The 16626-nt window shown below is 40.3% G+C and overlaps 1 long non-coding RNA gene across 3 annotated transcripts in view; it reads right to left on the bottom strand.

The window, feature by feature from the left end:
- Positions 1-16626, bottom strand: part of LOC126496887 (uncharacterized) — a 1122577-nt gene that overhangs the window by 1084460 nt on the left and 21491 nt on the right. For all 3 annotated transcript variants that reach the window (XR_007590480.1, XR_007590478.1, XR_007590479.1), the window contains one exon: positions 7983-8188. This is a non-coding gene — a long non-coding RNA (uncharacterized lncRNA). The remainder of the gene's footprint in view (positions 1-7982; positions 8189-16626) is intronic.

The following is a 16626-nucleotide window of genomic DNA, read 5'->3' as shown; positions in this document are numbered from 1 at the left end:
CTTTCTTAAAGATGAATTTGTAAAGCAGCTTTTATATAGTGTATAGTTCTCATAAAGGACATTTGGAAACTTTCTCAAGTAAAAAATTGAGTATTTATGTAAAAACATATCCACGTAGTTGTTTACACAAAACAGTGCCGAGTAAATTCACAGTAATGTTGTAGCAAAGTAAACTGTGTAAGAGAGGATGGCATTGTTTGCATCGCTATTTCCAAAAGTCAACTCTTGTCATAAAGCCTACCTACTTCAGACACTCTTTTTCCTGGGGAAAATTCAATTCTGCTGTAAGGTACAGAAAGACTCTCAAGCGTCTCAAGTGACAGAGAAAACAGTGGACCTGGTGGTTTTTGAATAAATTGGATTTCTTGATGGGGATGTCAAGATGAACATAGAGGAAACCTTTAAATCTAGGTGTGCCACAACCTAAAATAAAGATAGTTTTGAAACTATCTGTGAGATAGATGTCACTCTGGGAAGTATTTTGGGATGACAGGAGGCAATTTGACATGAGGAACAGAAGTAGCATCAGCCAGCACAATCTCAAGCGTGGAAGACTCATTCTCTAACAAGAGTTAGTACAATGTCAAAACTGCAGCTGAAGGGCTGCGTGCATGCCCTTGGCGAGGCAGAAAAGGTGACCTCTCCTCTCTTAGACAGCTAACTCTAGAATTCCTACTTCCTTCTCAAGTCTACCTAGCTGCCTGCTAGCACAGACGCACCATTGGTCACCTGCATGTGGAACGGCATAACCATCTTACAATGGCTGATGGAAGCCAAAAGAGGAAACGGGGCTTGGTGCATCAATGGGATATCATTTAAAACAACTTGTGCTTGGTTTTAAACCTAAAGGCATCCCTCCTGCATCTCAAATCTGTTTACATCTACAGGACTGAGGTATTCAGCGTGTAGGTTGGTTTGACTTTCATCTATGTATTAGCCTCCACTGGTTTTTTTTTTTTAATTTTCTTCTGTTTGGAGATTATAATACAATTACAATATTTCTGCCTTCCCTTTCCTCCCTCCAGACCCTCCCATACACTACTTCTTACTTACTCTCTTTCAAATTAACGACTTTTTATCATTAGTTATTATAGCTTGCAGATGTATATACAATGTCCTAAATATAACCTCCTTGGTCTATATGATATCGCTTGTATGTGTTTTCAGGACTGATCATTTGGTATTGGATAACTAGTTGCTGTGTTCTTCCAAAAGGGAGATGATTTCTCCATTCTTAGCAGTCTTTAGTTGCCTGTAGTTCTTTGAGTACGGTTGAGGCCTTGTAGGCTTTTCCCCATACACTTATGCATGTCTATTCACAAATCCCTGTACAGTCTGTTTGGGCAGTCACGCTGGTGTCTGCATTAGCTTTTACAAACCTAATGTGCCCCTTCCATATGGCAGCTAGCTATTGAGAGTCCTAAGCGTTATCTGGATACATGCCACAATGGTTTACCATTGACTTTTTCCAAGCTTTTAAAACCTATGAAATTTTAAAACCTATAAACGAGGCACAAAATTGTTGTGAAGTTTCCATAAATTTTAAGATGAGTAAATTATTAATAATTTACAGGATTAACCTTTTATGTGGGCAAAAGTTGAATGTCTGAGAACCTTAGCATTCATCCAAACCAGCTTTACCTGCTCTCCGTGCTTCATACCACTAACAGGAAGCTAATTCTAAATACTGAGATTTTTTTTTTTTGAAAAGCAAACCCTCTCCCATTTCCAAACTGGCTACCTGTTACATGGAGTAAGTGGTTCTTTCCTACACGCAAATTGGTTTGTGTTATAATATGATTCATAGAAACAAGGAAATAAGAGAACCCACAGGTGAGAACACTTAACAGCAAACTCTCTAGTCTGGGCAAGGTTTCAGCAGATAAGGAGGATGAGTCCTGAAAAAAGACTCCACTAGTTTCCTCCTCCTTTGGGTTGTGTTTCTGGCACCAATCCTGGAAAGTCTCAAAATACATAAAGATATTAAAATATAAACAGGAATAATAATAGCCTAGACATCCATGTTTGCAAATATATACACTCACTGTCCCGGTCAGGGTTCCCTGGTGGGACAAAGCATATGATTAAAAAAAAGACTTGAACAAAGCAAAGGCTTATTTTTGGCTACAGGTTTTAGAGGTCCATTATACTATGGCTTTTGGCCTGAGGCAAAGTAGAGGACCATGGACGTGAGAACACAGAGAAGACTGCTCAGTTTATAGCAGCCAGGTAAGAGACTAATCGGGAGGAGCCTGGGACAAGGTAGACACTTCAAGACATAGTACATAACCTACTTCCTCTAACCAGGCCCACCCTCCTAATAGCCCATTTTATACATAGATTAGCCATTGATAAAGTGAACACCCAATTACCTCTGAAGAGCACCACTACTGGGGTCCACGCTATCAACATATGAACCTTTGTCAGAGACACATCATATCCAAATTGTAATGCAAGGTAACAAAAAAATGCGGCAGATAGAGAAATGATTTTTAATATTGCACGCAATTCATTACTGCAAGAAGCAAAAATCAAACTCAACGGTTTCTACGGCTTAAGAGGGGCTTGGGGCTGACACTATAGCTCAGTGCTAGAGCATTCTCCTAGCACAGACAAGGTCCTAAATTCAATTGCCAGCACTGAGAACCAATAATCAAAATCAAGTGTTGATACTATTAGTGTTAGTGGTACAAATGAAAAAGATAGCAATGCCTAGATTCTCAGCACTTGAGAAGTCGAGGAAAGAGAAACCCAAATTTGAGGCAGGCTTGATCTACTTGTCAAGAATCTGCTTGACAGAGCCACAAGAAAACATCGAGGAAGTCAAATATATTTGGCTCACACTGCTATAGAATGACAGCTAGACCTAGAAACCAAACAGTTTCTTCAGTATGTCTCTATCCTGGTGGCTTCGATTTCCTTGCAAGTTGCTAGTATGCTTTCTTATCCAGGCTTAGCCCTCTGCTGGGCAGATGCCCTTGACTCTTTCCTTTATAAGTCCCAGGAGAAAGAGAGTATGCTCCTGAGAATTGTGGCAGAGGCTCTGCATCCATTCCAGTCAGCCTGCCCTGTTCACATGCTAGTTCTGTCCTAGACACTGTCGCTACAAGAGTAACATCTGTTCACGCCAGACAAAGTTAACTTTGAGCCTCCAAATTAAGGTCCTCACATAAACCTGAGGCCACTGTTGCTTTAAAAGGGGGAAGGAGATGCAGAAAAGGCAGAAATAACAGACTCTAAGGCGATTCCCCCTCCTGAGTGCCTCCCCGGCAGGTGAGAGAATTTTTCCTGAGATTTGCTTTCATAGACTCTCGCAGCCTGGGGCCAGCAAACCATATTTTAAGTCAGAGAGTTATATAGTCATTACAGCTCCCCACTGTGCCTTTTTTCAGAATTGCCACAAGTTCAGCTCTTAGACGATGTTGCCCTCAATATAGCGAGCCATCAGCGGCTTAAAATTCTCCTGTGAGCTTTGAGCCTCAGATGACTTTTCCTGATAGACGTTTGAGGCACCTTATTGAGGCAGCAGCACACATATTTAATGAAGTCCTGAAAAGGCACCCGGAGTGAAGCAAGAGCTGAGATAAATCAAAAATAAAAATAGATATCTAAAAATAGCATCCGTGGCTTCAGACAATTTACAATGCCCTTAATCAGCCTTCAATGTAAAGTGCACAGATTAAAAATACTCAAAAATTATATTGCAGAAAGCAAAAGAGGGGGAAAATGCCACTTGGGAAGGCGATTGTGATTTTATTGATGTGTATGAGTACTAGAAAGACTAAACTGAAAAGGTAACAAGATGCCGTAATATAAGGCTACTTTAAGGAATAAAACTAATAATTTCAGGATAGCTTTGATAGCTCAACACCTGCAAATGTTTTCAGAAGTAATAAAGAGTAGTTGATAATGGCACTTGATCAATAAGGGTTTGAGGATGAGGTTGAGCAGGGATGGATACTTGCTTTTCTTCCCAGATGATCTGCACTCACTTCTCAAGAACCACATAGAGTGGCTCACAACTTACTCGAACCCCAGCTCCAGAAGGTCCGATGCCTTCCTCTGGCATCAACCGAAGTCTGCACACAGGGGTGTATACCCACAGATGCTCACACATGCACACACATCAATAATAATACAGACAGATCTTTTTGAGAGCTATTCAACATGACTCCATGTTTCATCTGATTTTCATCGTGAAAATGGAAAAGAAAGCTTGCTTTGTTGGCACTAGTAGCAGGTTGTAGTTGGTACACAGTTTTAGAAAAATCCTACCAAACTGAGCACACAGTGCTACATCTCAGTCATAAAAATTCAACAAACCCATCAAGCCTGATGTGGCACATTTAAAAGCCAGGTACTATATCCTAATGTGACAAATATAAAGTTGAAGCTAGCTTAAAAAAGAAAATTTAGATTTTTTTTCCAATGGAGTCTCATTGGGCATAGTAACCACAGATCAGGGCAAGCCTATGTCAGGAGTACTCGGGGAACACACAAAAAAAAAATCTTCAACGTATTTTTGTATCATATTGCTTTGTTTGGGCATTTTTATAATTTTTATTTTACTAAAAATTTTCATACAATATATTTTGATCATGGTTCCCCTTCCCCATCCTTCCTAGATTCTTCCCACCTTTCCACCCACCCAGCTCCACACACAACCTTTTTTGTCTCTCTTTAGGAACCAAACAGGTAAATAAACAACAATAACAAAAATCGTAATTTGAAAAAAAAAGAAAGAAAAAATGTAAGGAACAACACACATGTCTTAATGGTTGTTTACTTGTTTATTTGGTGTCCATTTTGGGGGCTTAGTATGCATGTGTGTGTGTTTGCACGTGGTGTGTGTATGTATGTGTGTGTGTATGTGTATGAGTGTTAATGCATGTGTGGTTTTTATTTGTTTTTTGAAGAGACAAGTAAATTAGGTGGGTGGGAACTATCTGGGAGGGGTTGGAGAGGCAAAGGCATGATCAAATATATTTTATAAAAAAAATTTCAATTAAAAATGTTAATTAAGTGTATAATACAGTTGAAGATGGAATAAGGAAAACTCCGGGACTGAAAAGCACTGAAGTTTTTAATATACATATGTGTGTGTGTGTATGTGTATAAAATCTTTTAAAGGAATTGAGACAATAGATGTTATGTATAATATATAGCTTGGGAAGAGAATGAGTTAAAGGGTGAAAACCTAATGTATCCTAGAAATGTCATTGTCTGTATGGCATAGTAATATTAGAAGTCAGTAGTGTCACTTTGATGAACAGGCAGAGTACAATAAGGTGGGTGGAATTAAAGTCTTGTCCTTTCCCATGAAAGCCTTATGCTTCTCAGACAAATGCATCCCAATTATATAAAAGCTATTGAAAAAATGCAATTTAATGCAATAAATTTGATTACTAGGATATGACTCAGTTTTGTTTTCTTCTTGAAAAGTAAAACTGCTCATCTGGAATAAGAAATGGAGATTTATAGAACATCACCAAGTAGTCACTCAAAGATACACTATAGTTTACCCCCTTCTCCAGGTCTCTGCTAGGGATCTAAAGATGAAATGTCCTTATGGATTATTAAATGTGGAAGAAAAACACAATTTCTCAGGCCTTTTTCCCTAAATGTGAGTAAGAAGAATACCCTGGATGTGTCTGTGCAGAAAATTTCTCAAGATGAATATGTCCCGCAAAGGAGCCACACTGGGGACAGGCGTTAGAGATGTAAACATTCCAAGCCCAGTAAGAATCCTGACCTCTACACAGAGAAACTCTGCCTCCAAACACGCAAACATTCCTGACCTCACAGAGTGTACCAATTATTGACATAAGTAAACCAAAAACATTATTTCACTTTTTAAGACACAATTTTAGGCTTCTGAGGGGAATTTAAAAAGCATAAATGAAACATATAGACTAGCTAGAATGGCGTTATTTTAAATGAGTGGTCAAGATGTCAACTCTCAGAGGGAAAGTTATTCATATAGGAGCCTAAAGAATAGGGAACATGCAACAGGAAAAGTAGGGAAGGGAATAGTGTGGGGGTGGGTGCCAGCTTCAGGACCTAAAAAAGCAACAGAAACTTCTGAATGGCTTGGCAAGTGGAAAGTTCAAGGGGCAGCGCCAGCAGACTCAGCTCGGATGGAGGCTGTATTCCTGTTCATAAGCCATCTTCTTGCACAGTCAGGAAAACCAGCTAGCTCTCTGGGGTCCTCTTCACTGGAGTACCATTGTTACTCTTTAGGGCTTACCCCATCTAATCAGCCTTCAAGCACTGCCCATTAATTTCAAGAAATGAAGTTAGGGACACAGTCAATAGCAAGGAAGAAAACTGTGCTTGATATAGTACGATCTGGATGATGAAGGCCTTGGAAATATGGAGAGGTTTTATATCAATATGTCTCTGGGAGCCACAGGGAGTAACTTGTGAAAGCTAAGCACTGTGATTGAAGTAGTGAGAACAGAATTTAGAAAACTCTCCTGGATCTGATAAAAGATGAATATGCTTTATGATAGGCTGTAGAGGAAGAAACACGAGATGAGACAAGTGTCTCCTAAGACTTCTTCACCCTCCTTGCTTTGAATCTGTAAAAATGCCTTTTTTATTAATTAAATTGATTCATTTATTTTACATTCCTACCATGGCTTCCCCCTTCCTCTTCTCCTTCCATTCCCTCCCCCACTTCCTCTCTGACCCTCCACAATCCTCTTCTCTGTGTCTATCTATTCAGAGGCAGGCTCCCACGAGTGTCAACAAAGCATGGCATATCAAGTTGAGGTGGGACTAAGCTTCTCACCTCAGATTAAGGCTTGGTAAGGCAACCCTGTACTAGGAAAACCTGCCAAAGCATGACGGACAGGTCCCACTGCCACTGCTGAGTCCCACAAGGAGACCAAGCCATACAACTGTCACAAATATGTAGAAGGCCTAGGTAAGGCCCATTTGGGCTCCTTAGCTGTTGGGCCAGTGTCTGTGAGCTCCTATGATTCTGGGTTAGTCGTCTCTGTGGGTTCCCCTATGATGAACTTGACCTTTCTCCTGACAGCCTCCAAGATTCTCGTCTTCAGGTTCTGGCAGAGGAGATGAAACCATGTTAAGTGCCAACACTGCACCCGGACAAATGCCGCCTTTCATCTCGCAGTAGTGTGCAATTCTCCTTTCTTGACACGCCACTCTGTCAATTCGCATTCACCTCAGAACTGAAACTGAACTTCAAAATGCACTTTAAGATATTTATTTTAGAAAGATAATATATCTCCTGGAATACAGGAATGAAATCCTATGATGAATCAAATAGGAAAAGAGAGAAGTTCAGTCAAGAAGCATACGTGGTACTGACCATCCATAGGCAGCTGGGTTTGCTTTTGTAGGAACCTTGAAAGGAGAAAAATAAAAGGCACTCTGCTGCTGCTTGCCCAACAAGCACACAATAGTCATTAGCCATTGGCCCATGATTCTCTTTGACTGGGAGTTTCCCATAAGACATTAATTGTCCCATATTTTCATCTTACTGTGCAAAATTGGTGAGACTTCTGGCCCTCACTGGCATCTGATGTGAAGTCAAGGAAGAAGAACTTACCATATTAATATTCCATTAAGTCGACAAAAGTGTCTACTACTGCGTCTGTTCCTATCAAACCATTTTTGTATAGGGCATGGTTCAGTGTTCTCTTTATCAGCTAAGGTAAGACAGCATACCTTGCCCCGTGAGGACTAATCTGCCTTCTAAACACTTGTCCAAAACACACTGGATATGCACATTCTCACATAGAAAAGCAAAGACCAAATCAACCACCCCAGTTGTTGCCCAGTTCCTGCACATCAGAACAGACACAAAGGAAGATCTGTGACCATGCCTGCTCCGTTACACCAGAGGATGAAACCTCGGCTACTTTCACCTCATCGGCACTTGGGTCTAGCATATTGCACTTTCCCTTCAAAGTGTTCCACATCTATCGTTCTATTCTTAGATGAACAATGCCTACCGTGTCGGTGTTTCCACTGGGGAATTCATTCTGGGACAGCGGCAGCAGGGACCGCCAGAGCTAAGACCAGAAGACATCGTAAATGGAAAACTTGCAGCTCCTTTCTTCGAAAAGAATGTTGTGATCCGCATCTGCTTTCATGCGGACACGTTCCACTGCCCAACTCAATACAAGGATTTCTTTTCTGCTTTCCCAACCGCATCATTCTAAAGATGAGAAGAGGGAGCGATTTATTTTCTCTCCTATCCCCACAAGTCCTTTCCATAAATATTTCTTAAACAGCTTACCTTATCTCCTGACTTAGATCTCCGACTGGAACTTGGCCTCTGAGGAGGGCAGTGCCACACACTAAGCCCAGGGTGAAAGTTCCCAGTTTACTTCCCACTCACCAGCCCAGAGAACTCAGGTTATCTTACTACCATTGTACTTCATCCCCCACTGAATCTAGTAGTGCAGTATGCCTTATTGGGTTCATTAGGCAATGTATATACAGTGCTTGAGATACTACTGAATACTGTTCTTTGGGAGTAGTCCAGGCATAATTTGTTTCATCCCCACAGGGAATTGCTACTCTTGCCAGTATTGGAAATGGCTGGATTCCCCATTACAGCCAAAGAGGAAACTGTTCCGATGTCCATGGAAATCAAGATTAATTTCCTTTCAAGATGTTTGCTAAATTGGCAACACTTCGTAGTCATCCAAGCCACACCAGGGTATTACATAACCATGAAAGAAAGCAGCTCTGCGGGGCCACAGATAATCACCGGATCGCTTAAGGATATGGCACCTGTAAATGTCAGGCTGGCATTTCGTCGGGGTGTATTTCAAGTGCATGGAATTCCCTGCCATGTAAGCTCATACTTGGATGCCATCCATTCCGATACAACTAGCTTCCACTCCTCAACCCAACGGTTGTTTGATTGCCCTGGTGTTCAAAATCTCTCAGTACATCTCACTCCCCACTGTGTTAAACCTCTATTTTCCAGCTCCTGGTACAGAGAGCTGTTAAAGATCAAGTTAATCCCAGAGGGGAGTGAGGCGACAGGGGTCACTGTGACTGCTCCAGAAAGTGCTTAGGAAAAACAAGCACTCTTGCTCTGGGTTGGAGGCAGCCTTTGAGAGGGCTGCATTTTTTCCTTTAGCTCAGGGGAAGGCATCGCCTACCTCTTACTTTAACCACTCATTTCAGCCTCTGTAAAGGGAAAGAGTGATGTTGGCACCCACAAAAATGAAGCACTTCAATATATGTCAGTATATGTTCTTGAAAAATAGCTTAGATGCGCTTCTGTCTAATCCATTAGCATATTAAATTATTATCTCTGTTCATCTATTCAGATAGTATTTCTAGCAGAGGGATGTTTACCATTCCAGTTATAATGACTAGTACTTGTGCTTATGAACAAATGAGTCATGTGAGCCAATGTATGTATGAACGTGTGTGTGTGTGTGTATGTACAGCTTCACATATATTGTGTGTATAAACTTACGTATGCATGCAAGCACATGGGGAATATTTGAGGTCAAAAGCTTGCATTATTCTTAAAATTGTTGAGATGTTTATATTTAATGATACAGCTGATCTCTTAACACATTGTGCTTCCTAACGATGATCAATATTGGCCTTTTATTTTACACAATTCTATGAACTGCTTATATGTACATTATGCATACACAGAGATAAAATGCATAAATTCTCATACATGTATACATACATTATTACATAATTTAAGAAAATAGTGTATCGGAGAAAATCATTTGTGGCAAACCCTGCTAGGAGTCTGGCCAATGTTATCTCCGTTTTCATTAATAGTTTCTAGCTTTTATTTGGTACACTTAGGTATCTAGCTAAAATGTCTCTACCTTCCTTAAAGCAGAGTGTAACACTAGATACAAACCAAGATAATCTAATGTCACAGAAGTTCTGGAGTATTATGGAAACATAAAAGCAGTATGGCCCTGCCTGCATCTTTCCTAAACCCAAGGATATAGAAGCAATTATTTGAATCTCAGAAGCAATTTTGTATCTGGAAGCAACCTTAAAAATAGGAGATAAAGCTATGATGAAATATATGGACAGAAATTATCTCGACTATAAAAGCACCAAAAGTATACTTGCTAGTAAGCGAGGAGTCATCTACTTTGCTCTGACCTCTGTTCTTACATATGATCTGTTACATGCAGCTAAACCACGCCCCAAATGTTACAGTCAGTGTCAAGTGTTCACCAAACTATATATCTTAGAGAAGCTTTCTCTTTTTTAAAATAAAAACATTTTATTTATGTGTGTTTGTTCATGTCTGTACTCCTAGAGTAGACAAGAACATCCCCTGCTCAAGTCCATTTAGGGGAGTTAGCAAGATCCAGTTTTAAAAAAAGCTCAGTGGAAGAGCACTTGCCAGCATGCTTGAGGCCCTGAGTTCAAATTCTTAGTACAAAAATAATGTTATCCCAAATCTCCCTAATCTCATATCTATACAGTGTTGCTTTCAAAATCTGTGAATCCTTCCTTCTTACCAAGGCATCAGTATCTAACTGTAATAGTAAGGTTGTCCCCTCCGGCCAAGTTTCTTTTTTTAAGTTGTTTTGATTGAGCTATATATTTTTCCGCTCCCCTTTCTTCCTCTCCCCCTCCCTTACAACCCTCCCCCATGATCCCCATACTCCCAATTTACCCAGGAGATCTTGTCTTTTTCTACTTCCCATGTTGTTTGTTGTCTAGGTTCTCTGGGATTGTGAATTATAGGCTGGCTTTTCTTCGCTTTATGTCTAAAAGCCACTTATGAGTGAGTACATATTATATTTGTTTTTCTGGGTCTGGGTTACCTCACTCAATAGGATGTTTTCTCGATCCATCCATTTGCCCGCAAATTTCAAGATGCTGTTATCTTTTTCCGCTGCGTGGTACTACATTGTGTAAATGTACCACATCTTTTTTATCCACTCTTTAGATAGCTTTTTAAATTCTTTTGTTTGTTTTGTTCATGTGTGTAAATCTACACTGAGAGAAAGGAGTTTCCTGCTGTCATCTTTACATGAGTTCAGGGTTAGGATCTTTTAAAAAATCCTAAGTTTATGAAACATATATGTAACCCAACGAAGGTGTGGTAATTGTGTGATTTTAATACAAGTATGCTGAGAAAGCAGAAAATAAAAAGTTGCGATTTTCCAAACTAGATGAATATTGTTTAGGAAGCAAACTTAGAAGTCCCCTTATACTACCCTCAAGAGGCAGTGTCTAATGATCATATTAAATGAATTATCAAATTAGTTTGTGGATTTTCACATCTTACTTCCTAGGGAGCCATGCATCTGTTATTGTCTGCCTTTAGACAGAGGGTGAAGACTGTTTACTCTCGGGCTCCCACTGTCTGCCGCCATCAGGAGGATACCATGAGAAGAACACTCATCTCGGAAGTCTGAATGCCCCTTTTGTTCATGACAGCACTCTGTCATGGTTTAGCAAGCCCTCAGAGGCCGGCCTTCTAACACACACATTTGTTGCTTATTAAAAATGTCTTCTAAATGGATAGACTACAGGAAATGGTCTCTCCTGGAGACACATATGGCAAATGAATTTTCTAAGCTGTGGGTAGAAATGGAACCCTCTGCGGTTTATCCTGAATCTCACCGGGGGCTTTTCCTTTGCAGGTCTGTCAGAGCAAACCCTTCCACAAAGACTCATTTTGTAGTAACAAATGCATCCTGTCAGATCCCGCCACACCTACTCGGTTATGCTTGGCTGGCTTGAGAATGTTAATGTGATGCACCTCACAGCCACCAAGCAATGGAGAGAGCACAGCTGTGCCGTGTGCTGTGCATGAGAAACACTCTTCACAGAAGCAGAGAATTGATCAGTGCTCTGGTGAATCTACGCCGCAGGAAAAGCCACAACGTTGCTGGTTTAGAAAGAGACAATGAAATGTATTGATTGTTAGGAATGAAGTAAACAAGAGACCTGCGGCCCTGCCAGTCGTGTGATTTGCTTGCTGTGCTGTCCTGTGATAGCGGCTGCTCTGCTCAAGTTATCTTTGTTGGGCCTTATGTGATATCCTGTCCTTCCATCTGTGTTGGCTAGTTTTATTTCTTCTTGAGGGAAGCTGGAGTTACTTGAGAACAGAGTCGCTCAACTGAGAAAATGGCTCCTTAATATTGGCCTGCAGACAAATTTGTCAAGAATTATTATTTTGGGGGGGGGCTAATGATTGGTGTAAGAATGTCTCGCCCACTGTGGATTGGGCAGTTGGTCCTGGGTTCTATAAGAAAGCAAGCTGAGCAAGCTTTGAGGACCAGGCCAGTAAGCAGCACCTGGCCTGTTTCAGTTCCTGCTTTGAGCTCCTGCCTTCACTTCCCTCAGCGATGGACGTCTGTGACCTGAAAGTGGAAGATGAAATAAACCCTTTCCTCCCCAAGTTCAGCTACAGCCTTTTTCACAGAAATAGAAACCCGAGTAAAGACACCATCCATTTGAACTTGAAACTCTTGTTTCTCATAGGATTAAAAACTGCTTCAAATGATATACGAGCTGGCTTGGGCAGGCCTCAGTTTACCCGATAGCCCCCAGACTACTCACCCTCTATTAGAAAACTCTCAAATAAACATTTGCAATGCTGGTCACATATGGTGTCAGTCCTTCCCTCCAACTGTAAGTCACATGCAGGCCGATACCATGTCTGCCTTGGGCAACACTGCGTCTGCGGAACAGCAGACAACAGGTTCGTGGTGTTCCTAATCTGAAAATAATTTGAAAGTTCTTCAGAATGCCATAAGAAACAGTCTGGGAAAAAAAATGAATTTTCATCTACTTAGTGCACACCATAGCCAGGCTAAGTGCTTTTCTTTAACCTTTTTATATGATTCGTGAGTATGTCTATGACACAAATGGAAAAACTGGGGTCTTAAAAACTGAAATAAAGTTTGGCAGGAGGAACTGGGTCATACCTGTAATCCCAGCACTTGGGAAGGGTAGGCAGGAAGAGCATCAGAAGCTAAAGGTCATCTCTGTGTATTCAGTTTGAAGCCAGCCTCAGTTACACGAGACCATGTCTCCACAAAACAAAAATTTTTAAGTTAAAATAGCTGGTAAAAAAAATGATAAGTTGGCATTCCCCGGGGTACCAAGATGATGGTGCCCAAGTGAGAGTATATTGTTGTGATACCAGAGAAGGACAGAGAAGTACCCCAGCACTCAGGATGGCAATATATACACCTGGTCAGCTGATTCCTTCTCTAGTAGATGCAGAATTCAGAAATGCAATGGTCACCAAAATTAGAAAGGAAAGCTCTAGATATCTTAGAAAAGAAAGGATTTTAAACATATTTGGAGTTTTGTTCTTTTGAATTCTTTGATTTCTCTGGAATACTGGCAAACTTCATTTTCAGAAAGTTTTAATATTCATATGAAGATTGAGGACGTATGCATCGTTAATTACACTTCCATCATTACTTATGAGATCGTTGTAACTGAGGCTTTGCAATAAGGTGACACAAGCAAGAAAACCTGTGCTCTGAGAAGCGCACTGGTTGGCTTAGTGCATGGTGTTTTCTGTACCAGAGCTTTGAACTTTTACAAATATGGACAATTGGCAGACAGGTATCATACTGTTTCACTGGCATCAAAAGGACTAGCTATTATACTCCAATGGTTACTCCAGTGTCGAGCTGGGATGAAAACAGCGGTATCTCCTCTACTCTTTTGGATAGCATTTGGAACATTTCGTGGTTTCTGTCATTATGTTCTCTGTATGAGAAGAACACTTGCAAAATCTGTGCCTGAAGATTAACCAAAGAAGCAGCAGAATGGACTTGTTTTACAGTAAGTACTCAGACGTTGGCGAAAAGTGAAAATTAACTGTGAAACAATAAAGAAAATAAAAAAAAAGAAAATTAGCTGTGTTCCCTTTGCCTGGTATATGGCAGGTAATCAATAACTGTGAATATGTTAAAAAAAAATACAGTTGATGAGTGGTGGGTCTGCCATATTCTTGGGTTTGTACGTCTTTAACTCACTGTAGTTCACTACTGCAAACTCCGAGAGACACAGTGTGCAGCTGCATGGCAAAGACTCCAGGAAGTACTGTACAGCACTGCGGCGTGCAACCAGGAAACTCCGCTTCACAATGACCTGCACACAATATGCTTGCATGTAGGTTGTCTAATAGGGCTTGGTCACCCACTTACAATACAGGAAGGGAAAACTACTTCTTTCTTATAACTTGAACATTTTCTCCTCTTTATATTTCATGCTGTCCATAGTGTCTGAGTATTGGCATGTGGTTTACAGTTGTGAGAACTAGAAATAACTGTGTGATCTTCTCCCTCCCAAGCTATTACTAGTATCTGGTAGACCTTCCCACACTTAACCCAATCCCTTCTTCCCAATCTTGTTGGGCGGAATTGAAGGAAGACTGGAGTGGGATAATAGAACCCTTGTGGTTTTCCCTTCACTTCTTCCTCAAATATTAATAGCATTAATTTAGGACAAGGGTTCGGAGACAATATCAAAACTTCCTCTTTGGTTTGATACCATTCTGAATTTCTCTTTGTCCTCTAGCTATATTAGTAAAATATGCATGTGTCATGATTAGCAAAGCTTCATCTCTCCTTTAACATAGGTAAGACATTCCTGTTTGATTTTCTATTTGCCCCAATAAAATAACTTCCATCTAAAATGTTATTTGGATAAAAGAACTCATTTGATATCAAATTATGACAGGAAACCTTTCCGTTTCATCTGAATTTTACTTCCATGGTTCCAAATTGTTTTATTGTTCTCCTTTTCCACTGAGAAAACAAAGAAAAAACAAACAAACAAAAAACAAGTGCTAGTTTTCCTTTTTTGTTTTTTGTTTTAATTTTATATATATATATATATATATATATATTTTAGGTACGAGTGCTCTGCCTGCACCTAAGCCTGCAGGCCAGAAGATGGCAGCAGATCCTACTATAGATGGTTGTGAGTCACCATGTGGTCACTGGGAATTGAACTCAGGACCTCTGGAAGAGCAGCCTGTGCTCTTAACCTCTGAGCCATCTCTCCAGTTAGTTTTCTTTTCTTGAATGTGTATTTAGTTGAAAAGTAGCTCACTTGGAGCTGTGTTCCTGTTCTTCTCAGCGCAGGCATTCCTCTGGTATCTTTGGTTTTATAATCCCTCCTCTATGGATGTCCCAACTGTTTTCTAGCAATAGTTATGATGATTTTCTTCTCCATTCTTTAAGGAACTCCAGCCTGCTTCTTGGTAATTATCATATTAGTGAGAGAATGGATGGGTTCAAGAAGGACTACAAATGCTTTGCAGTCTCCCCATTGCCGCCAGCATGCCAGAGTCTGCCCATGAAGCAATTAAAGAAAATGTCTACCCAGATCTTATGTCCTGTGGCTGGCCAGTTAAATAAAATCAATAGTGATCAAATGTTAATAATTTCTAATATACTTGAATATGATTATCTTTGACTAGTTTCTGACTTTTATATATCCTTATTCATGTCAGTTTTATTTATTCAAACATTTATCTTCAGAACATATTCGTTTCATGGGGTAGATTGAAAAATTGGTTATGTAACTAAAAAAAGTGTGCTGAATGTTCCTCTATTTACAAACAAGGAAAGGTTGCCTGACTAAGACTACTTGCTTTGTAATCACCATGGTAATTAATTGTGTGATTATGTGGAGTACACTGGGATAGAGATAAAGAATGAAGGCCCAAGGACTCACTGAGGATCTGGAAAGGGAACACCCAAGCTGAGACAACATCACAGAGTGGCGTGAATCAATTGTAGAACTGTGCTGACAGCTCTACACTGAATGAGGGGGGGAAAAAGTAGCTTATAAGAAATGTTAAAGAGCTTTTTATTAAGTAAATTGGTGTCTTTTATATATTAAGGTAAATGTCAAGGCTGAAAGCATGTTCTCCATTTCATATTGGGTCTCTCTTTTTTTTTTTTGAATCTGGACTTATTTTTACTGAAAGTCAGGAAAAAAAATACTTCATCTCTGCCGTTCATGAAATTCGCCAACACCCAGGGTATCTTTTGAACCACTGCTAATGGGGTGTCACTGGTATAAAAGCCTCTTTAAAGCCTATCTGCTATAGTCCTGTCTACATCAACAGCTCCACCAGAGGAAAGGGGGGGGGGGCAATAGAGGGGTTTCTAAACAGAGAAGTCCTGGACAGCAGTCAGAACCATCAAGAACAACAAGATGACTGGAATCTTCAAAGCAGGTCTGAACTCCTCATCTTCCTGCCTGCCCTTCCCTAGTGCTACAGTTACAAGTGTGTGTAATCACACCTAGCTGAAGGGTAAGTGGAATTCTGTGAAAGAAATAAAAACAGACTATTTTGGAAAATTACAGTTTGTAAACAAATTCTGAACATAAGGTATTAACTTAATACATCACATTAATTATAAAATAAACATGTTCTCTACATTACTGAACATTCTCTTGTCTTATAAGAACAAAGAATGAGGCCGGGCGGTGGTGGCGCATGCCTTTAATCCCAGCACTTGTGAGGCACAGGCAGGTGGATCTCTGTGAGTTCGAGACCAGCCTGGTCTACAGAGCTAGTTCCAGGACAGGCTCCAAAACCACAGAGAAACCCTGTCTCGAAAAACCAAAAAAAAAAAAAAAAAAAAAAAGAAAATT

Source organism: Alexandromys fortis, unplaced genomic scaffold (genome assembly GCF_014885135.2).
Source record: "Alexandromys fortis isolate MF-2015 unplaced genomic scaffold, M_Fortis_MF-2015_v1.1 scaffold_20, whole genome shotgun sequence".
Taxonomy (NCBI): Eukaryota; Metazoa; Chordata; class Mammalia; order Rodentia; family Cricetidae; genus Alexandromys; species Alexandromys fortis.
Note: the sequence above shows the minus strand (reverse complement) of the source record. Positions and strands in the feature narration are given on the sequence as shown.